The 24618-nt window shown below is 42.4% G+C and overlaps 2 pseudogenes; one reads left to right on the top strand and one right to left on the bottom strand.

Moving 5' to 3' along the window:
- The window catches only part of LOC136486341 (uncharacterized), a 30398-nt pseudogene extending 17340 nt beyond the window's left edge, over positions 1-13058 (bottom strand).
- A 3178-nt stretch (positions 13059-16236) lies between these two features.
- Positions 16237-23108, top strand: LOC136486338 (wall-associated receptor kinase-like 3; annotated as a pseudogene).
- The last annotated feature ends 1510 nt before the right edge of the window (positions 23109-24618 follow it).

The raw sequence follows: 24618 nt of genomic DNA, 5'->3' as shown, positions 1-24618 counted from the left end.
GTGACTGTTGCTATACGGATCAGCCTGTACCTGTTGCTATAGCCTGTGATGACGTGCTCGGAACAGAGCAGACTCTTCAGATTTGTTAGTCTGTCATGGTAATTCAAAAATGGCAAGCGTTCATTCCGCCGCAACTCGCATGGTCTTGCATTTGTGGACTATATATCCTTTGCTGTAGCCTGGGTGTGAATTGATTCTCTGGCCATGGTGCTGTTTTGAATGATACTGTAAGGTACTCTTGCAATGGCTCACCGATTCAGATTCAGCGTTCTGACTGCATGCATGGTACTGTCATGATTTCTACGTATTGAATGTTGAATTCGTTCGAATGATCCGCTAGATGAGTGTTGCCCTGTATGGGCAACCTTTTCGTATTTAACCATTGTCAGTGCAGCGTCGAAGGACAACATTAGTCAGAGTTCCAGATCTTTTCTTGCCGCCGAGCCCGAAACTCCGAAAGCGCAACTGCGCAGCCAACTAAATTTCCATAAATATATGTTGTCCCCGAGCCGAATAACAATACCCTGGTTCGTTCACAACTAATGGGAACATAACAAGCCTGCCCTGCTCCTCCGACAGAACCAACGTCCACGTCGCGTGGAATTCCTCCCACCGTCGAATCTGCCATTCGATGGATGAGATTTGTTGAATCAGATTTTACAGGGATCAGCTTCTTCAGCTTCTACTTGCCACCTGCAACTTTTCATCAGCTTCTATTTATCTTGCTGGGCTCCTAATGAGAATCCAGGAAAACAAAATAAATACCCAACTCCTGATTCTCCTTCCCGACCCTTCTCAAAAAAAACTCGCCTCCTCCCGTACAGGCTGCCTCACCGCTTCCTCTCTCTCGCTCCCGTCTCCCTCCTCCCTCGACGCGGGCAGAGCACCGGCGCTCGCGGCACGCGGTGCAGCGGCCAGCCTCGTGAGGCCCACTGGTGGCCGTCCCCGGTCACGGAGCGGCGCGGGTCGGCCTCGCCGGTGGCCGCGACGGTGGATCCCCGTGCGCTACCTCCTCCTGGCGCCTCCTCCCACTGGTAAGAAACCCTACCTGGCTCTTCGGCGGCGGCTCCGAAGCTCGCGACAGCAAGCAGCAGCAGCCACGTGCGGGGGCTGGCCTTTTGGGATGCCCCTGTTCCAGGGATTTCTTTGGTATTTCTTTTTAAAATTTTGGCTGAATCGATGTAGAGTATATGGAGGCCAATCCATTCCCTTGGCAGGAGATGTTTCCAAGAGGCTGATGTTCAATCTATGACATATCGATAGGTAACCTGTGAGTCAATTTTTGAGCGATTCTTCTCGTTCTCGATTCTGATAAATATACATGTGTAAATCTTTCACTTGCAGGTCGTTCATACATGGGGAACTGCATACTCAATAGCGGCTGAGACCATCGGCCCATAGGCCCATCAGGCAAATATCCATCCCTACCACACCGTCCCAGTCATAAAAAAAAGGACCCCGACCTCCTTATCTGAAACAGACGACGACTCCCACCCCACCACTTGCTTTCCCCAAATCCACGCCTCGACCAACCCAGCAAACAACCAAGGCGGTGCTGACCTCGATGTCCGCCGCCACACTGTCCTTCCCTGCTCCTTCTCCTCCTCCTCCCATCTGAGGCGGTAGCGGCGCCGCAGCGGCTACTCCTCCTCCTCCTCCACGCCCCTCGCTCCTCGCAACCCCTAGGAAGGAAGCCTCAGCCCTGGCTATGACAGTCAAATGCGGCGGCGCAAGGAGCAGGCGTGGCGGCCTCACCTAGGGCGGGCCCCACATAGAAGCAAAGCGACAGCACCGGCCGAGCGCACAGCGGGCGGTTGCCCAGGCCGACCATAGCCCCGATTTGGTGGCCGCGGCAATGCGGGGACGAGACGCGGCGAGCCTCTTATCTCCGACAAAAGAAGACGCGTAGCTGCTATCCACCACGGATACAAGGTATACATCCTCCACCTCACCCTCATTCCTTGCTCAGCCTAATATCTAGGATTACGATTCATACACCCATGGTTACCGTCGTAACCAGCAAAGAAGCCAAATTTTCCACAAATCATTTTAGTCATACTACAACTCACAGGTAGACCATAACAACCTACCGGTGCTTAGGCACCGGAACAGACACACGAATCTAACTGTAGAGTTGTTCCCTGCACACTGCAGACAGCATACAATGGTGTTCCTTTTCTTTTTTTTTAATAGATACGAAGACGGCCTTTATTCAATATATGCCAAGAAATTTCTTAGATATTACATTGATACTGTTTATATATATATATATATATATATATATATATATATATATATATATATATATATATATATATATATATATATATATGCCAAGACGCCCTTTCTCCAATCTCACAATCATCGACAACACAGATCTGACAGATGTTGACACAAACTCTTTTGCCAATGCCATCATGGTAGCTGCTCCAGACACAGCTTCACTCCCATGCAATGCCTATGAGCTGAGAGATGCAATCTACCAGCATCATGGAATCGCCATAGCCCTTGAAAGCATATCCTACTATGGGCCAGGATTTTTCCTTCGCCTACCCACACCAGCTGCCAAAACCCAACTGCTAACCAACTGTTTCATAAGCATCAACAATAACTACTTCGTATTCATGCCATGGAAACCACAAAACGGTGCCACCTCAGTTCCACTACAGGATTTGCTCAGATCTAATCCATTAAATCTGCTCCTCACTAAGGATACCCCTACAAACGAACCATACGAGCGACTCATCATCTACATCTCGGGCATGCCACCGCACCTATGCTCCAACTCAGTCCTATACCGACTATTTGATAGACTTTGCACTATCAATGAAATAAACTTCATATCTGCTACCCTCCAATATGAGATAACAGTCCGTGGCCAGCTCTCTGCACTACCCCTCCAGGCCCACATAGGTCTCAGAAACGCACCAGCAACCAATGATATTATCGATATCTGGCCACTGAAATATGAAATACTCACAGAGCAAATGCAAGGCAGGGACACTCCACCAGAGGAACGCATCTCTCATATTCGAGGTAATTATTGATTGACAGCGCAGCGAGAATTAGTACATCCACCTACCTATGCTTGCTTTATCACAATAACTCTTTTTTCTCCTTTTGTTTCATACAGGAGACTCAGTGCTCGATACGTCAGACCGCCGCGACCTATACTCCTACTCCGATGATGAGATCACATCTCATCCACATGGTATAGCCACAGCTCATGAACTCCAAAAACAACTCCTTATATTTATACTTGCTGTCACGTCCCATAAGTACACCCACATAACCTAAAAAAAGCTAATGCCTCCTACCCAACAAAGTCATCAGCTATCATTGTCTGCATACAAAAATAATTAGGCACACAAATCAATTACTCGCTCTAACACAAAAACTAATATCACGCAGTTGCTTGTGCAGGCCCACATCTCCATCCACCTGAAGACGACTCCTACTACAACCGTAAGTCCATGCTAATACTTAATCAACCGATTAGTTATTTACACATACAACTCTTTACTAATTTGCGGTTATGAAACTTGTATCTCTGCAAACAATGCTCCACCACAGCTACTCCAAAGCGCAATTCCGAAGCTGATGAATCTAGTTAGGAAATAGACAGCGCCAGCGGCTACCTCTGAAGACAAGCGCACACGCCAAAACAGCTACTCAAACAGAGTCTGTTAGCCTAGAAGTTTATCAACTACCGCCTCTAATTATTGTAGTTTTTATATAGCCCGTATGTACTGTGATAGCAGCAAATACTCTTGTAATATAGATACCTTTTAACCTTCGATGTACTAATGGACCGCCATCCTATATCCATATTTAGACTTCTATTTCACACAAATACACTGACTTTAGATCCTTGCAACTGGTTGCCACGACACCTCACGGGCGCGCGAATGCGCGCGCCCCAAATACTAGTATACTACATAAGACGAAGATGATGCCGCACTGCAAGAACAATATATCACAAGCACAGCCAAGAACGTGTAGCCGTGGGGGATCCAGTTTAGCCCCTAACTTCAATTGGCGTGCAAATTTTAATTTCTTCGCAAAATTTTACTAAGCTTCTGGATTTGTTTCTCACCGGTCGCAGCATAGGGGAAAAATCAATCCATACAAGCAACAAGCCAAGTTAGGGTTCCTTAGTCCTTACCCGACGAAGAACCAACCGATCGAAGCCCAGACGGATCCCCTCCCCGCACCAAGGAGGCGAGGAGGGCGATACAAGGACGCACGCCTGCTCCCCGAGAGAGGAATCACTTCGACGGTCGATGGCCAGGCGTCCTGTTTCGCTACGACAGAAGGAGGCGCGGATCACCTAGGGCCAGATGCGGATCGATTCGTCGAGTCAGGAAGGAAGAGGCGCGGGTTCTCTCTTCCTCGGCGTCGGCGCCAGCGAGGGGAGTGGAGGGGGATGGCGGGGGACGGCAGCGGTGGCACGGGAAGGCGGGGGCGGCCGCCCGGCGGCGGAGGGTGGTGGCCCGGCTGTAGGGGTGGCGGCCCGGTGGTGGAGGGCGGTCCGGCGGCGCGGGGTGGGGGTGGGGGTGGCGGTCCGGCGGCGCAGAGGGCGGCGCGACACGGTGCGCGTGTCTATGCCGGTGAGTGAGTGTGTGTGTGAGTAAGGGTGTGGCCGGATAGGGTAAAATTAAAGGGCTTTGCCGAGTGCCCGCGATTTGGCACTCGGCAAAGTAAAGGTATGCCGAGTGCCAGATTCAAAACACTCGGCATTGTTTTTTTCAATTTTCCAACAGGTATGATACCGGTAAGTGGGGCTGGCTTGGGTATTTTGTCGAGTGTCCACTATATGACACTCGACAACTATATTATTTGTCGAGTGTCGTACAGTTAACACTCGACAAAATAAATTGATATTTCAATCCCACCCATCCTCCGTCTTCATAACGTGTTTTACTAAATTTGTTACGATGTAATTTAAAAATACCTTGTCAAATTCACTCAACAATGCATATTTGATTTTTCTACGAATATTAATCCATTAGTTCATGCAGTTATAGCTCAATTCAATTTATATCAATTAAAATTCTATAATTGCAATTAATAAATTAAAATTATCAAACGGATCCGAAAAATTACCAAAATTTAACGTGAACCAATCTATGTTGTCTATTGCCTATACAAAAAGTTTTAAAGTCAAACCTCAACTCGACCATCACTTTGACTCCAAATCTTACCGGATCCTTCTCAACGCTACGATTCTTCTTCGGAGATGCTTCGGTTTGTAAAGGTCGTACGTGACAAATTGCGCGAAACCTTCTCAATTTTTTCCATAGTCTCCATGTATGATATCATGAGATTTTGACAAATCTCATGATTTTCAGACTTCATTTGCTTTTTTTAGAATTTAAAAACCATTCGGGCACACGTTCGTGGTCGTGTTTCCGGAACAAAATGTTCAAATTTTCTTTTCATTTCTCGAATAAGGCCCCAAAATGGACTCAATAACATGAATATGATTTCTCCACGAGCTTTATTCCATTATTTGAATCACTTGCAGTTCAAATTTGACTTAAACCAAAAAAATTCTCTAAATGCAATTAATTAATTAAATATAGCAAACAGAGCGAGAAATATACCAAATTTTAAAATGTAGTACCACATGTTGTATGTGGAGAGTAGAAAAAGTTTGGAGGGTAGGAGAGAAAAAAATAATAATTTTACCGAGTGCCAATAAAAAACACTCGACAAAAACATCATTTTACCGAGTGTCAAAAAAAACACTTGGCAAAAATATCAGTTTGCCGAGTGACAATAAAAAACACTCGACAAACTATGTCTTTGCCGAGTGTCTCTAACGGACACTCAGTAAAGTTATAATGGCAGGGCAGCGCACCCAACGGTCGTCACATGACCGCCGCACGCCCAGCGCATGTGCCTCTACTTTGCCGAGTGTCCGTGTTTGCCGAGTGTTTCGTTGTAGTTTGCCGAGTGTTTTTTATTAGACACTCAGCGAAGTTGGGTTTTGCCGAGTGCTATATGTTTGCCGAGTGTTGAATTAAAAACACTCGATAAATAGGATGTTTGCTGAGTGCCCGATGGAATACACTCGGCAAACCCTCAGGCACTCGGCAATTCTACTATTTCTGGTAGTGTCTCTTGCATGGCGTTGCAGAGATCGATCAGCACGCGAGACCTGTCGAGTTCTTCCTCTGCCATCTTCCTTTGCTGCGTCAAGGCTTGGTTGCTGGGCAAGCACAACATCTCCTCTACGCATCCGTAGAGGTCGCCAAGCTGCCTCAGACCATTGCACGTGGTGTCAATGGTCGCAGAAGGCGACGAGATGTGAGCTTTCAGGGTCTGCAGTGTTGAATAGAATAGGACCTTAGCCGTAGATCTAGCGGGTACATCTTACTATAAATATGATGAACACACTCTAGAACTTTGAACTACTAGATCTAGAGGGAGAGGAAGGGATGGAAAGGGCTGACCGTCTGTGCCCTTGAAGGAGGATTCACTCGTGTCTGCCATGGAGTCGGTGAAGGCAGTGGTGCCATGTAGTGGTCGTAGATGACACGGTCCGGTGGCGGTGGGTCGATGAAGGCAGTGGAGTCCGGTGACACAGTCCGGTGGCGCAGTTCAGTGGCGGCAAGGCAGTGGAGCTTCCCGTCACTGGCTGCGCACCCTCTAGACCAGATTAGGGATTTTGGGGGGGAACTGTAGCTCGGTCAACCTCATACTCAGAACCGCCAGTCCCACCTCTATATATTGTGAAGTGTGACAGGGGCCCTCCAGCCATAGTGGGCTGGGCTCCCCAGATCAGGGCATGGATCAAAGGCCCAACTGGGCCGTTGGTCCCAGTTTGGGATTAGAGATCAATCTAACAATCTCCCCCTTGATCTCCTACCATCTTTCAATTTCATATCATTTAGTTTTGTTCATGCCATTACAGATTAGCGCATAGAGCATGTTTCATCGTCATGGTCAATTGCCGATAGATTTAACAACTACAACACACCACTCTGTTCTGAAATAGATACTTAACTTTGGGCCTTCTTTTATCTAGGAATTATAGGCTTCCCCTTGAACCCATGCTGGCTACATGTTCTCTGAACATGTTGGGTGGTAAGCCTTTTGTAAGCGGATCTACGAGCACCTTTTTGGTACTTATATGCTCAAGACTTATGACATGATCTCAGACTTTATCTTTCACAACATTATACTTTATGTCAATATGTTTGGCAGCACCACTTGAATTTTTATTGTGAGCATACTGTACTACCGAATTATTATCGCAGTATAACTTAAGTGGTCTATAGATGTCATCAACCACCTTCAAACTGGGTATGAACTTCTTTAGCCAGTTCACCTGCCCCGTTGCCTCATAACACGCTACAAACTCGACATACATTGTGGACGATGTAGTGACAGTTTGCTTTGAGCTTTTCCATGAAATGGCTCCCCCTACGAGAGTGAATACATATCCAAACTGGATTTTCTATCATCTCCCGCATAATCAGAATCTGAATATCCCACTATATGGAGTGAATCTGATCTTCTATACGTCATCATGAGGCTTTTCATTCCTTATAAATAACGCAAGACTTTCTTTACTAATTTCCAGTGTTCTGCTCTAGGATTGCTCTGGAATCTGCCAAGTAACCCGGTAACAAATGCCAAGTCAGGGCGCGTACATACTTGAGCATATTGCAAGCTTCCGACAACGGAAGCATATGGAATTGTTTTCATTTGATCGATCTCATACTGATTCATAGGGCATTGAAAATCCCCATATCTGTCGCCCTTGACTATAGGAGCAGGTGAGGGACTACATTTGTGCATATTGAATTTTTTTAAGATCTTTTCTACGTATGCCTTTTGTGACAGTCCTAATACCCCTATACTTCTATCTTAGTGAATCTCGATCCCTAGAACGAACGAAGCTTCACCAAGATCTTTCATATCAAATTTTGAGGACAAAAACTTCTTTGTCTCCAGTAGTAGACTAACATCACTACTAGCAAGTAAGATATCATCCACATATAGGACAAGGAAGATAAACTTCCCATTCTTAAACTTTGCATAGACACAATTGTCCTCTACATTCTCTTTAAACCCAAAATTCCTTATTATCTAATCAAACTTCAAGTACCAATGTCTTGAAGCTTGTTTTAATCCATAAATGGATTTCTTTAGGCGGCATCCAATTCGTTCTTTTCCTTTCATGACAAAACCTTTCGGTTGTGCCATGTAAATATTTTCCTCCAAGTCCCCGTTGAGAAATGCCGTCTTTACATCCATCTGATGTAATTCTAAATCGTAATGTGCCACTAATGCCATTACGATTCTGAAGGAATCCTTACATGAGACTGGAGAAAAAGTCTCATTGTAATCAATCCCTTCTCTTTGCATAAAGCCTTTTGCCATAAGTCACGCTTTATATCTCTCTATATTCCCTTGAGAGTCAAGTTTTGTTTTGTAGACCCATTTATAGCCTACTGCTTTGGCTCCTTTAGGAATTATTTCCAAGTCCCAAACTTTATTGGCATTCATAGATTTCATTTCATCTTCCATGGCCTCAAGCCACTTTGATGAATGATCACTTCTCATGGCTTCTTCAAATGAGGTGGGATCATCCTCCATTTGAAATTCCTCAGTGTTGTATACTTCATAGTCAGCAGAATAGCTGATTTTCTAACTCTTTGAGACCTTCTAGGGGCCTCCACATTTGCCACATCTTCTATTCAAGGCTGTTGTTGCTCACCCTCACGTGTGGCAATAGGTTCTATAGGATCCTAAAGAGCAGGTTCCTCATCGTCATTCATTGTTGCCATAGGCGGAATAACAACAGGTGCTGGCACCACAGTATCTTGCACTGTCGGTGCAGCGACAACAGATACTGAGAAAAATAGCTCATGAATCATCGGAGTGGGCGCATACACCCGCTTCTCTTCAAGGTCAATTTCTCAAGCTACCATGCTCCCCCTCATCATTTTATTCTCTAGGAAGACAGCGTGTCTCGTTTCCATAAACTTTGTATGTATGTTTGGACAGTAGAAATAAAAACCTTTTGACTTTTCTGGGTAGCCAATGAAATGACAACTTACTGTTTTGGGATCTAGCTTCCCAATGTTTGGGTTAAATACTTTAGCCTCAGCAGGACTCCCCCACACACATAAGTGGTTTAGTGAGGGTACTCTTCCTGTCCACAACTCATACGGTGTTTTGGGCACCGACTTACTTGGTACTCTATTGAGAATATGAATGGTGGTTTTTAACGCCTCCATCCACAGGCTCAACGGTTAGGTAGAGTAACTTATCATACTACGCACCATATCCATCAGGGTACGATTGCGTCTTTCAGCTACTCCATTCTGCTGAGGTTCACCGAGTGTAGAATACTATGCTACTATGCCATTCTCCTGTAAGAACCTTACAAAAGATCTAGGAACTTGGCCATATGGGGTATGCCGACCGTAGTACTCCCCCCACGGTCGAACCTGACTATCTTAATCTTTAGATTGTGTTGGATTTCAACTTCTGCCTTAAATATCTTAAATTTATCCAATGCTTTTGTTCTTTCTTTGATTGGATAAATGTAGCCATAATGGGAGTAATCATTTGTGAATGTTATGGATGAATCATAACCATCCACACTCTTTATAGGAAACGGACCACAGATGTCTATGTGAATAATCTGTAAAATTCCTACGCTTCATTTGGCATCTTCTTAATTTTCCTTACATACTTTCTTTTTATGCATTCTCTGCATTGTTCTATATCTGAGAGCTCTAATGGAGGAAGAATATCATTCTTAACTAGTCTTTCTATTCTTCCCCTCAAAATATGGCCTAAACGACAGTGCCATAATTTCGAGGACGCATCGTGAGCTCTCTTTCGTTTTCTATTTACATCCACAGACGAGGATACATTCTCATTGTCGCACGCAACGTTCCCATCATTGTATACAACATTCACATCATCACGTAGTGATAACAAATAAAGCTCATTTTGTAAGATAGCAAGACCAACACATGCATTATTAAATGTTATCTTACATTTGCTATTTCCAAAATGGCAATCATATTCATCATTGTCCAAGCATGAAACACAAATCAAGTTTCTTTGTAAAGAGGGAACATAAAGTACATCTCTAAGTAAAAGTGTGAAGCCATCAACAAGCTCTAGAGAAAGATCGTCAACGGCTTCAACATTTGCTCAGACTCCATTTGCAACTTTAACGTGTCTTTCTCTTCTTTGCGTAGTCCACGTCGAACGGAATCCCTGTAAAGAATTAGCAATATGAACAGTTGCATCCAAGTCAATCCACCAAGTAGATTTTGAATACTGTATATACAGGGATTCATTTATGAACGTAATAATGTTCTCACATTTCTTTGCCATGATCATCTTTAAGTAATCAGGACAATCTTTCTTATAATGTCCCGTCTTCTTACAATAGAGACACTGGTCTTTCTCTACTGTGAACTTGTTCTGCTGAGGCTGATGCAGCATGGGACCCTTTCCCTTTGACTTTGAGGAGTTAGCATTATTATTCTTTTTCTTGTTGTCTTTCACATAATTGATAGTGCCACCATTGGCAGCTTTTATTCTCTCCTCCTCTTACACACACATAGCCATAAGCCTCTCTAAGTCTCACTTCTCGGGCTGTATGTTGTAGTTGACAACAAAAGTGTTAAATTCCTTTGGCAAGGAAGCAAAAATCAGATGGATAAGGAACTCTTCCTTGAGAGCCAGATCCATTGGTTTTAGCTTGGATGTCAAATTACTCATCCTTGGTATGTGCTCTCTTATACCACCATTTCCAGAGTATCTCTCTATCACCAGCTACTTTATCAGCTGGGTAGCATATGTCTTTGAAGAGCCAGTGAACTGACTCTTTATTCTATCGAGGTACTCGGTGACCATGTCACACTCTGGGATTGAGCCCACAATTGCAGACTCAATCGTATTCTTTATCACAGCCATACATTTCTTGTTGGCAGTGACCCACTTCCTATGCTCAAGGTCATAGGACATCTTTTAGGATGCAAAATCCCTCTCTCTAGTTGCCCAAGCGGCATCAACCTCGTTTGTCTCCCTCACCGGTGCCATGGGCTCAGTGGGACACGGTGAGGTGACTACCCAGTCCACCTCAGCCAAGATGAAGGCCAGGTCATTTTTTTTCTTCCACTCCGTGTAGTTGTCACCTTTAAGAGTGGGGATCTCTTTGATACAACCCATCAAGTTATATACGCCTGAAAACACAATTCATATGGAGTGAGAACATAAACATAATAATAACAATTGCATGCCTTAGTTCCAACGTTGATCAAAATTCAAACATACAATTATCCTCTACACTAATTCTACATCACCGTTGGACAGAAATAGAATTAATGCATGACAAAACTCATAAATAACATCATAATATTACCATTAATCAACGTTGGTCAGAATAATAACAATATTATAATAAACTAAAAATATATCTATTTTTCAAAATTAAATTCTCCCGTTGGCTCGAATTTAATAATGAAAATAACAACTTTAAATACGCAGCGGAAAACATAAATATTCTCATTATTATTTTTTCCAAAAACTTTATAGTACTATACTTTTCTCTGAACAAAATTGCCGTTGGATCAAAATTGTGCAGAGTTGGACATCAAAATTCAATTGAAATTCATCAAATGTGTATCAAAAAGTTTTTGGAAAAATAAAATCAATACTGTTCCTTCAGCCTGACCAAGAAAGCGGCCCGGCCTGTCTTGCATGTGCGTGCGCGGCTCCCACCCAGGCCGCAACCTGGGTCTGGGCCGCGAAAGCGGCTCGCCCGCTCGCGCCCTCCTGGGCCGGCCTCCGGCCCGTGGCTTCCGCACCGTCGATGCACATCGGACGGCCGAGCGTGCGCTTCGGATGAACAAAACCCCGGCGACGACGTCGTCACCCCGAACCCTAGGTCATTCACTGCCTCCCTTCCTCTCTCTTCGCCGCTCTCCTTCCTCAGCACAGCAGCAGCGAGCAGCGACCGAGCGAAACGCGAGACACAGTGAAGCATGGCGCCATCGCCGGCCCCTTCGATGCCGCGCGCACTCCCCACGCGGGTGAGCGCGCCGCCGTCGAGCGGACTAACGGCGGTGCCCTTTCCCAGAGCTCGCACGGCTCGGCCGTCTTCCCGCGCACCGGCGAGGCGGCAGCGCGGTGAACGGCGAGGTAGGCCCCTTCCCCTTTTCCCCTTTCTTCTTTTCTTCATCTATTTTTGATCTTCTTCTCTATTCTTCTCGGATTTCATCTGATTGGGGATTAGGGTTTCGTTAGGGTTAGGATTAACTCGAATCGTTTTTCTCTTTTCCTACTGCGCGTCGGCGAAGACGGTGGTGCGGCACCTTTCCCCGCACGGTGGCGGTGGTGACCGGCAGTTGAGTGACGCCCACCACCCCCCCCGTCTCTTTTCATTTTCTTTTATCCGGTCTAGATCTAAAAGCCCTAGAGAACCTTGCTCTGGTATCATTGTTGAATAGAATAGGACCTTAGCCGTTGATCTAGCGGGTATATCTTACTATAAACATGATGAACACACCCTACAACTTTGAACTACTAGATGTAGAGGGAGAGGAAGGGATGGAAAGGGCTGACCGTCTGTGCCCTTGGAGGAGGATCCGCTCGTGTCCGCCATGGAGTCGGTGAAGGCAGTGGTGCCGTGTAGTGGTCGTAGATGACATGGTCCGGTGACGGCGGGTTGGCGAAGGCAGTGGAGTCCGGTGACGCAGTCCGGCAGCGTAATTCGGTGGCGGCAAGGCAGTGGAGCTTCCTGTCACTGGCTGCGCACCCTCTAGATCGGATTAGGGATTTCGGTGGGGAACTGTAGCTCGGTCAACCTCGTACTCAGAGCCACCGGCCCTCACCTCTATATATTGCGCAGTGTGACAGGGGCCCTCCAACGATCAGGACGCGGATCAAAGGCCCAACTGGGCCGTTGGGCCCAGTTTGAGATTAGAGATCAATCTAACATGCAGCTCTTGCTCCACGTTGGATTCAGTGGAGTGAGGCAAAGAAGGAAGACTTGTAGACCTTTGATGGCCCGCCATTTTTGTGAGGAATGGACGATAAAGGAAGGTGATCTATGCATTGTTTGTGCTCAGCCTTCTGATGCACTGTATGTTGGCAAGGCACCTCAGCCACCATCTTCCCTGTGTTCTCAGTAATGGAGCGAGCAACTTCTATGATGAGGCGTAATCATAGGTTATGTTCAGTGCAACAAACACCAATAAGTGAACTTTATAGTATGTGGTGTTTGAGCAAATGATATGCACGAGCAGGTTCTCAAAAAATCAAGGATGGAAATCCTCAAATAGAAGAAAATGCAATCCGACATGTGCCATATTGAGTGACTAGCTAGCTGACTTCACCTTCAAGGCTTCAAACAGTCTGTCAATCGACAGACGACAGTTGCACCTGCATCTCCGCATGTAGCATTGCTGGCATGCCTCTGTTGTCTGCAACACCACACGCTGCCTATGCATTCAAGTTGTTGGTAAATTCTTCACTTCTCAATACCAAAAATCAGTTGACGCATAAATTAGTAATCTCATATCAAGTTGATGGACAAATTAGTTGTCCCAAATCAGACTTGCGTTTTGAATATTGATGGCCGTGCATTTGCACGAGTGCTGAACTGAAATACAGATAGACATATCTCAACTGAAATAAATGGCGTGCAAATTATGCAACTGTCTAACCGACATGTTCGTTAAATGACTAACTGAACTCACCTTCCAATGATTTGTCAGTTGGGTTTCAGCATCTTATAGTTGCAGTTGCTCGTCCTCGTGCAACATTGTTGGCTTGTCTTGCTATCTGCAACACAACTAAACACATGATCATTAATGATGACATTAGACATTACGAAACCAAGAAAGGCCTGTCCATCATCGCCACGAAACACGGAGAGATTGATATACAGTTTGTCCGCAAGTAGGTCACTGTGGGACTAGTTCACGTTCTTCATGCCCTGTCCTCTCACTAGTTTGCGGGCATCATGACTAAAGAACTGCACGTACAGTTGTTTACAAACTTGAACAGTTGTTTACAAACTTGAAGTCCTCCTGCTGTGACTGTGAAAGGGTATAAAGAAATTTATGGATAAGTGTCATATACACACGTTGTATTCCTGTAACCCAAACCAGCTTGGCTATATACATATCAAATGTCACCCTCCTCAAAGGCATGATCTGACATGTTTTTCCCCATCTTCTATTTATCTACAGAGAGGGGACGTGCCTGATAATAGAAGAGATGGTTCGAGGTTCAGTAAGTTACAAAAGGAAGATGCGGTGTGTGCTGCTAATTTAGTCTGCACCTAGAGCTCAATTAATTGAACAATTCAGCTTATGAGATGATATGGTGGATATTTGTCCATGTCAAGGATGATAAGTTATTGTCAAGGTGAGATGATCGAGCTTTGGTTGAGTTGGTTCTAGCATGATTCCAACTAAGATGTCGAGTTCGTATGTATTGTGCAACATGTCTCTTGGCTTGTGAATGTGCAAGGTTAAGTGCATTAAGGTGGTCGACAACAATGGAGAAGGTCAAGCGAGGAGTTCGGGTTGATGGATCACGGACGGTGGAGAGTAAACACGAATACTTGCATCAAGTGACCAAGGATCTGGAGGATGGACCAAGTATGGCTAGCACATGACACGACGAAGATCAACAGCAAACATGGAGATGGTGATGAAGACAACATTGACAAAAGTTGTCAAGGTTCGGGTTCGACAAAGTCAAGGCAACGCATCGTGAGCACTTGGTGGACCGCCGGGCAAAGGACATGAAGGACACACGTCCACATCAGAGGGTTGGATACAGCTACATGGCCTAGGAGGGTTTGGTGTTCTCGGACTAAAAAATACGGGAAGAGTGGTTTTTTATTTTCGGCCTCAAAACCCAGGGGACGACTCGGGGAGGCACATGGGGTCATCGAGTTGAGGTGAAGCAACTTCATGAAGGGCCCATGACCCTCCGATGCTTCGAAGACCATCTAGACCATTTTGCACCCCGTTGGTCAAGTGGTTTGTGTCTAAATGTATCGGCATTCTTGGAATGTGTAATTGATCAACCCTTCTTCTCTTCTCGCATAGTTGATCATACAAGCTTCCTAACTGTGTCTCTTCATCGAATGATAACTCCTTTATCACGTTGTGTCTGAAGAGTGTCGTTTGAATGCCTCGTGTTGCCTAGTCTAAAGGTTGCACCGTGTTGTTAGCGGCTGGTGGTTGTCGCTTAAAGGTGAACTCCTCAAAGGGGCCGATGGGTGGGACATGTGTGGTTGGGTCATTGCTTTGGTTTGGTGCAGTAGCTAGCAAAATGGTTGCATTTGAAGGATCACTCTGGGTGTTATTATTTTGAGTGTTGTGGGTCGCCCGGAGGTGTCCTTGATGTTGTTTTTCTTGCCATCGTTGTTGATTGAAAAGTACGAACCGCGGACAATGCCAACTATCGAGAATATCGGTTCCTGCTCAAACCCTCGTTAGGAGAAAACTATGATAACTTGAAGTAAAAAGATTTAAAGGCTAGTGTTGTATTCCTCCATTTTTATGACTGTTAAACATCATATTTATTGGGAAGCCAAATAGTCACTCTCCATATTACAAGATATCTCTAGTCTAGCTACTACATTCCTGTCATGTTTGAGGGCACAATAGTCTAGATCTGCTAATCCCATGGTTTTCTCTTGCTCCACACCTCGTGACTCTAGTCTGGTGCGCAGCATGAACCTTTGGGTCTCCCAAAGGTTTATTTTATATATTTATATCCACGGGTTGTCTTTAAAATTCTTTTTAGTAGTGTTATTAAAAAAAGAAATTCAGTGTTTTTTCAGGCAAGGCGGCAGTAAGGAAGACTCCTAGCCGGCATGTCGGCAGGGTCTCCTAGCCATTTATTTTTTTTCCACATATATGCGTGTGAACAAGTTTTGACCTTGACCAGGGCATATGCAGCTTGCAAGGACGTCCAAAATTGCAGCTGGTGGCAAAGGTCGGAGTGACGGACGGGCAAGCATTATGTGGAGTGCATTTTTTGCCATGGTCTCATTCCGCCATGCACTTGCACTACTGCTAGGTTCATACACACACACACACACACACAAAAAAAAAACTGAGCGAGATCAAGTTTGGCGAGGGTGAGAGCTTTAGACTATCATGATAACCTTGCCAATGATGCTTTGTGCGGCACTATTATTCTCTCTGGTGATTGTTTGGTCTGCAGTAGAGACGTCGTCGACCACCGTGCTAGCAGCCTCCGGAAGCATCATGGGCGGAGTAAACAGGACGTCGTTGGACGGCTGCCCGACGAGCTGCGGCAATCTGATCTTCGCCTACCCATTCGGCGTCGGAGCGGATTGCTCCCGGGGGCCCGATTTCAGCTTGATCTGCGACGACGACGCCAGTCGGTCCCCGAAGCTCTTCTTGCGAGATGGCATCACCGAGGTGGTCGACAGCATCGAAGTTAACATCGCCGACTTCGTCTTGGTCTCCATCTGGCGTGCCATCCCCATGAACTCCGGTGTACGCGTTTACGACATGTCCCGGAAACCCCTGGGAGGTCCTTCTCATTTGGCAGCTCTGCAACATTCAGCGTGACAGGCTGCGACCTGGATGTGTACTGGATCGACCAGATGACCAGCAGGCCTGTGTTTGGTTGCTCAACTTGGTGCCCCGGCAGCGAAGAAATAATCACGGAGGTGGCGGCTAGCTACAACTGCAGCGGCATGGGATGCTGCTCTGTTTTGGTGCAAGACGTTTTCCAGATATCTATTCAGCTCAGTTTCGTCCACCGGAAAAACAGCAGCATCGGCGCCTCCAGATCTTCTGACCGGACCTCTCTATTGCGGGATAGAATCACCGTTGTTACCAGCAACCCCCTGGTTACCAGTAATTCCACCCGGTTCTTTTGGACCACCCGGCTCTTTTGGAACATCGTCGACCAACCCAACTGTGCTTCCGCCGAGAAGAACCGGACAGAGTATGCTTGTATATCAGCAACCACTCATTGCAACGACGACACAACATTTGGCTACACCTGCGAATGCGAACAAGGCTTCACAGGCAACGCCTACAGTATTGACGGTTGCACCGACGACAATATTGGTACCATTTTTTTTTTTTGAAATCATATTGGTACCATTTCATATCTACTCTCCCTGCTGCTTCTAACATAATTGTTGTAGCCTCAGCCATGCTTAGCAAATATATAGGCCTCCATGTTCATTCTCACCAGATGCACTGGGAAAAAAATCTTAGAAATTATCACAGTAATCAGAAACATTAGACATTTTATTTGTATATTCTAATCACCATTATCAATAATAACCATAGGATCTATTTTGTTTTATAAAAGATTCCCACCACTACCATTATGAAAAAAATCCATAAAGTACCCCCTAAATTTTTATTCAAATTACCCACCATTGTCATTATAAAAGATAAGTCACAATAACCCCCCTAATTTGAATCTAAATTGTCCACCTATGCCATTATGTAAGATATTTCAAATAAGTCCATAAATTTGTATCTAAATTAACCACCTCTATCATTATGAAAAATAATTTAAAGTAACCTTCTAATACTTTTTTTTATAAATTACACACTCCCGCTGATATGAAAGATAATGCAAAAACAACCCCTAAGTTTGCATTTAAGTTATCCGCATATGCTATTATAAAAGAAAATATAGAAAGTAATATCTTTTAATTTGTATCTAAATTATCCACCTTAACTGTGTTAGATCTTTCAAATCTATATATAAATACTATTGTAAGCTATTATGAAAAATAATTCAATATTCATAAATTCTACTATGTATATTTCTAAATTACACATTTTTATCACTATTAAGTTAGAAGTAAGCATAACTCTATGCACAATGTAGGACAAATAAGCATGTATATCTTAGGATAAATATTTATTGTAATTGCTTATCAAGTGTGGAAAAATGTTCTCTTAACTAACCACATAGCGATGACACTGCCAATTCACTTTAAGTTATATTGATACTCCATGATAATGAATTTTGTAAGTTATTATTTTAAATAAGTTTATACATTTGGACTGAAATATTATGTCATATCAATATGGCAACTATTTCATTTTAAGCGCTCTATGTTTTATAAAATAACACTACTACATATAATTCTTTGATATGGATCATGGTGCATAGCATTATGCTTACTTCTAACTTATATTTCTCATGAGATATAATTTAATAAGCACTCTATGTTACTGGTATGTTGGGTGACGGTCTGAATTCAAAGAAGATAGAAGAAGAATTGGGGCCCGATGAGAGATAAGAAGAGAGAGAGAACCAAAGCAAGGGATAACGGTCAAGTACACATTTCATTCATGCCATGGCTATCGAAAAAGCATCTTGAGTGCCACGGTGCAAACTAAAAAAGACTATTTATGTCATTTTAAGAACTCAAAGGGAAGCCTAGACCTAGAATTTTTTAAAATAAAACTGAAGATAAAATGTTTGAATAAAAGATATAATTAACACAGAGGTTTTAACTTAGCTTGTCGATTAAAAATTGCTATAAGTAGATTAAAATTTGAAAGCTAAAAATATAGATTCATTATGTAACAGAAAAGGATACAACAAGGACTTAAATATATAACTAAGTCCTAGTTTCAACTAAATACGTATCACGCTATATTAAAGAATATAAATCGTAGAAATCCTAACTAGAGGTCCCCAATGGAGCCTTCCTATTATCTCATGATACTCGCTATGAGAAAAAAGATAAATGACAAAATTTCTCACAAAAACCATAAACATTTGGCTATCAATTCAGTAGACTCCAATGACCCATCCCTGCTATTGTGTAAAACAACCTAAAGTAACCTATCTATATTTAAATTACAGACCCAAGCCACCAAGAAATATGATCTAAAGTAAACCTGAATTTGTATCTAATTACTCGCATGCTATTATAATATATAATCTATATGTAAATCCTTAAATTTGCATCTAAATTACCACTTCTATCATTACTACAATATCCTCTCAAATCTACATCTAATTGCCAACATTTTCTATTACAAAAAAGTTGTTTAAATAATCATAAAGCATATAATGTTTCCACATTACCCACTTTCATCAATATTAATATATTAGCATTTGATTAAATGAAAATACATATTGTGAAATCATTCAAATCAACTACATATAAAAAAAACTCGACCGGGGGGGGAGGGGGGGGTGTTAAGACTGCCCCCGCAGCATTTCAAATAAGAAGAAGGACCTTCTCACCTGGCCGAGAAAACCCCCGAACCTCCGCCCCCACCCTTACACGGTGGCTTTCCGTTGCCCAAGTGAGAGTTGGGCCGATGCCCCCCCCAGTGCTTTGGTTATGGGGACGGACGATGGGATTTTTTTAACCTCAGCCTAAAATTCGCTCCCACGGGGAGTCGAACTCAGGACCTGAGGGTGCCGCAGGAAGCGCTTGACCAACTGGCCTACCGTCCGTTGGCAAATCAACTACATATGCTTGCATAAGTAATAAATATATGCTATGTTTCAACAATCATAAAAATATTTCATTAACAACTCATATACTAATGATACTAACAAATTATTGAAAACATATGAGCAATCATGACATAAAATTTATATATAAGTCTTACTTTAGATGTATTTATAAATTTAAACTAAAACGTTTTACATATCTATGTTGATAGTGTAATCATTACTGCAGATATAATTCTTTATAAGAAAACTCAAACATTTTGAGAAGTGAAAGAGGTTAGTGTAGACCAAAGGTAGCTATATCTTCCTGGCCTTTGAGACTTCTTTAGAGTAAACAGTCATTATAAGGTTTAAATATTCATATCATCTTGAGGTTAGCACCGCCACACCATCTTGGATTACATCAAGCTCTACCACCGATCTTATTAAGTAATGTAGTGCGGGTTTTAAATGGTTGTTGTGTCATGAACTTAAGAGTGTTGTCCATGGCCCAAAATTCCTATTTCTAAAAAGTACAAAACTAGAGTTAATAAGCACAAGATTTATAATTTAACTTGAGGATAATATGTAGACTATTGATTGATAACTTTTGCAATTGGATATATATGCTATGAAGTATCTATTATGCTTATAGAGGACAAAATCTATAGCAATTAATAAGATTAAATTTTAAAATGAAAATTTAAATTTATGATGTCATAAGATATGGGATCACTTAAACTTTAAGATCTATAACAACCTAAAATATATATCTACCATAGTTGAAGTTAATGTTTTAACTAAATTCATATTGAAAATATACATAATTGTCATGTGAAGGAAAAAACTAAGTATATGGATGAAAAAATATATAGACCAGCGATTAATAAGTTTATCACAACTGGATAGATACTGCAGAGTATCTATTACGCTTTATTGTGTTAGAAAATGAATAAAGGGAAAAAAGTATAGTTTAATCTAAGTATTTTTTATTAGTCAGAGATATTAAACAATAACTAATGCATATGTCTCTTAGGATTAGCCTGCAGGAGTCGACGGATTAGTACGCAAAATTTTAAAGTTCACTTAATCAGTAATTTTAAGTGTAGAAATGTGTATTTTACTCATATTGTTGGTATTTCTTATATATATACAATTGTAATGTCACTTTATATTTTGGCAACTGATTGAGTGAAACAAATGTTTTACTTATTTATTTGTTTATTACCATGAAAAGTGTAGCATACAAAATGACAAGTCGATTTATGCACAGTTACCTTTTCATTTGGAACTTGAATGCATGGTTAACATGTTTCTTACTGAAACTAGGGTATAATCCAAAAGGAAACAGAGCTAACTGTACCCGTCACTGTGGAAACATGGATGTGCCATTCCCATTTGGCTTAGAAGATGGTTGCTTCGCTATGGAAAATTTTCACCTCTTCTGCACAAATGCGACATCATCAGCTGTTCTCCAGTTGGCACCTCGTGGGGTTGTGATCATCAGTCTCCAAGTTAACGAAGGGATACTTAACTACACTGAAGAAATAATGAATGCGCCCGGTTTTAATGATTTTTATGGTTATGGTTTGACAAGCACCTCTATGCAATGGGTTGTTGCTAATCTAAGCTGTGCTAAAGCTAAACAGAATACATCTGGGTATGCCTGTGTGAGTATCAACAGCAGGTGTGTGGAAGTGAACACACCTGACGGCTATTATTTTGGATACAGCTGCAAATGCACAGATGGCTTCCAAGGGAATCCGTACATTCGGAGTGGTTGTCAAGGTACCCGACATCTCTCTCCTTTTATCACTCACTTTGAAACTCTCTCTGCGTTGTCACATCTTAGATCTGGTTTGCAGATATTGATGAGTGCCTTCAGCAAGACATTTGTAAGGGCAGACTGTGCAGTAATATAGAAGGAAGCTTCAAGTGCATTGAATGCCCTCGAAAGACGATATATGATCAGGCAAATAATCAGTGTACTAGAACAAAGCAGCAGGTTCTGCTCATAGGTATCGTTACTGTTGTTACTAAATAACAACATCATTTGTGCTCATATTTATTATTGTTATTACTAATAGTATTTCTATTGCAAAATAAGGTACAATATATATAAGGAGGTTATGTTCGTGTCTATATAGGTATTATTATCGGACTTTCGGGAGGCTTCAGCATCGTACTCTTGGCCTTCCTTGCATTATTTCTTCTTCGTAGATGGAGAAGAAATGTTCAAAAGCAACTACGCAGGACTTATTTCCAGAAGAACCAAGGTCTTCTTTTAGAACAGTTGACGTCGCCTGACAAAACAAATATTTTCTCTCTTGAAGAGCTAGAAAAGGCAACAAATAACTTTGATCCCACACGTATCATTGGACATGGTGGCCACGGGATGGTCTATAAAGGCATTTTATCTGACCAACGTGTTGTTGCAATAAAGAAGTCTCTAGTCATTGAGTACAGCGAGATCAAGCAATTCATCAATGAAGTTGCAATACTTTCTGAAATAAATCACAGAAACATCGTGAAGATCTTTGGATGTTGTCTCGAATCTGAGGTTCCATTGCTAGTATATGATTATATTTCCAATGGATCATTGACTCAAGTTCTCCATGATGAATCACGAAATGATGTTTCTTTGTCTTGGAATGATTACATAAGAATCGCCACGGAAGCTGCAGGAGCTTTATCATATCTCCACTCAGCAGCTTCAATATCAGTCTTCCATCGTGATGTGAAGTCCTCTAATATACTCTTGGATGGGAACTACACAGCAAAAGTTTCAGACTTTGGCGCTTCAAGATTGGTTCCAGTTGATCAAACACACATTGTTACGAATGTACAAGGTACATTTGGTTACTTAGATCCAGAGTATTTCTATACGAGGCAACTAAATGCGAAGAGTGATGTGTATAGTTTTGGGGTGGTACTTCTAGAGCTGCTTGTTAGAAAGAAGCCTATTTTCACAAGTAACTCAGGCTTGGTTCAGAACTTGTCAAACTACTTTCTTGAGGCATTGAAAGAGAGAGAAATCACTGATATAGTTGATCTTCAAGTTGCCCAGGAAGCAACCAAGGAGGAGATCAGCAGCATCGCCTCCATTGCGGAGATGTGCTTAAGATTACGTGGTGAAGAAAGGCCTACAATGAAGCAAGTGGAGATGGAATTACAGATTTTACGAGAGAAACAGGTGAGCACTTGGCAAAGCAGCCCGGAAAATGAGCAGCAAAATGAAACAATATTGCTAACTCGAAGAGCTAAAGCTACTTGCCAAGCATTTGCCACAGAACCTGGTCAGGGAGCCAATTTACCACTGGAACACAACCAGCGATGTTATAGTTTAGAGGAAGAGTTCATGGAATCTGCCACCCTACCACGCTAGATGTGCTTATTGAGTATGATTGATTTAGTGCCAGTGGTTATCCATCTACAGGGATGAAAACGGATCGGATAAGGACGGATATCATCGATATTACATTTGTTTTCATATTTCTGTCCGAATTCGGATTCTAATACGGATAGTGTCAACTATGTCGGATAGGATACGATTGGATATCGACATCATAAATATGCGATTTGAGTATTCGGATACGGATACGGTATCGGATGTTGGATATCCGGACTTGGATACGGACAGATCTCAACGCCTCTAAACAGATTCGGTTTCGAATACGGTCGAAAAATATCCGTACCGTTTTCATCCCTATCCATATCGCTACCGGAGACCGGCCAGTTGCCGAGTGTCAGGTGGTTTGCCGAGTGTTGTTTTTCGGGCACTCGGCAAAGACGTCTTTGCGAAGTGTTTTTTTTTTACACTCGGCAAAGAGGCTCTTTACCAAGTGTTTTTTTTGACACTCGACAAAGAGGCTCTTTGCCGAGTGTTTTTTTTAACACTCGGCAAAGAGCTTCTTTGCCGAGTGTTTTTTTTTGACACTCGGCAAAGAGCTTCTTTGCCGAGTGTTATTTTTTGACACTCGGCAAAGAAAATTTCAAAGCACATTTTGAAGCAGTAAATTAATTCAAATGAAAAAGTTTTCAACTACAAAGTTGTATAACTCATCAAGATGTACAATGTTTGTTTTGGTCTTTTCTTCATACGACAAAGTGAAAATAAATTTGTTCACAAATCTAACATATCTCTCTTGTAGTTTATGAAACTACAAGAGAGATATATAAGATTTGTGAACAATGTTAGAACGACCATGTCGGATGAACAGATGATAAAACAACCAAAATAAACTTTGTAAATCTCGAAAAGTTATGAAACTTTGTAATTGGCAACTTTTTGATTTAAAAACATCTTGTCATGCAAAACTGCGTTTGAATTTCAAAATTTTAAAATTCAAACTTTTCAAACGACCTCGGATGAAAAAACAACCAAAATAAACTCTGTAGATCTCGAAAAGTTATGAAACATTGTAGTTGACAACTTTTTGATTTGAAAACATCTTGTCATGCAAAACTGTGTTTGAATTTCAAAATTTTAAAATTCAAATTTTGTAAACGATCTCGGATGGAAAAACTTCCTAAACTAAAAGTGTAGATCTCGAAAAGTTATGAAACTTTGTAGTTTACAACTTTTTGATTTGAAAACATCTTGTCGTGCAAAACTGTGTTTGAATTTCAAAATTTTAAAATTCAAATTTTATAAACGACCTCGGATGGAAAAAACTTCCTAAACTAAAAGTGTAGATCTCGAAAAGTTATGAAACTTTGTAGTTTACAACTTTTTTATTTGAATTCGTTTAGGGCCTCAAACATGCAATTTACACTCGGTTTAGTATAATATATTGGGAACTAAAACGGAATCCAGACGCAAGTGAGAGTGTGGTGTAGTGGTAGAGGAGGTACGTGCACAGTGAGAGGTCTCGGGTTCGAATCGCGTCGGTCGCGTAGCCATGAAATTCACGCGAAAAATATCGTAGATGGGTGGGCGCTGGCCGGTGGGGGCCTTCATCGATAAAAAAAATCCATTTTTTTTTGGTAAAAAATCCTATTTTTTCGGGTTTTTTCGGTTTCAACTTTGCCGAGTGTCGGGCACTCGGCAAAGGCTTTGCCGAGTGCCCGTTAAAAAACACTCGGCAAAGTTGGCTTTGCCGTCATTTTTTTTGGCGAGTGCCGGCGAACCATTTGCCGAGTGTTTTAGGT

Source organism: Miscanthus floridulus, chromosome 10 (assembly GCF_019320115.1).
Source record: "Miscanthus floridulus cultivar M001 chromosome 10, ASM1932011v1, whole genome shotgun sequence".
In the NCBI taxonomy this organism is placed as follows: Eukaryota; Viridiplantae; Streptophyta; class Magnoliopsida; order Poales; family Poaceae; genus Miscanthus; species Miscanthus floridulus.
The sequence above is the reverse complement of the archived record's forward strand: the minus strand, read 5'-3'. Positions and strand labels throughout refer to the sequence as shown.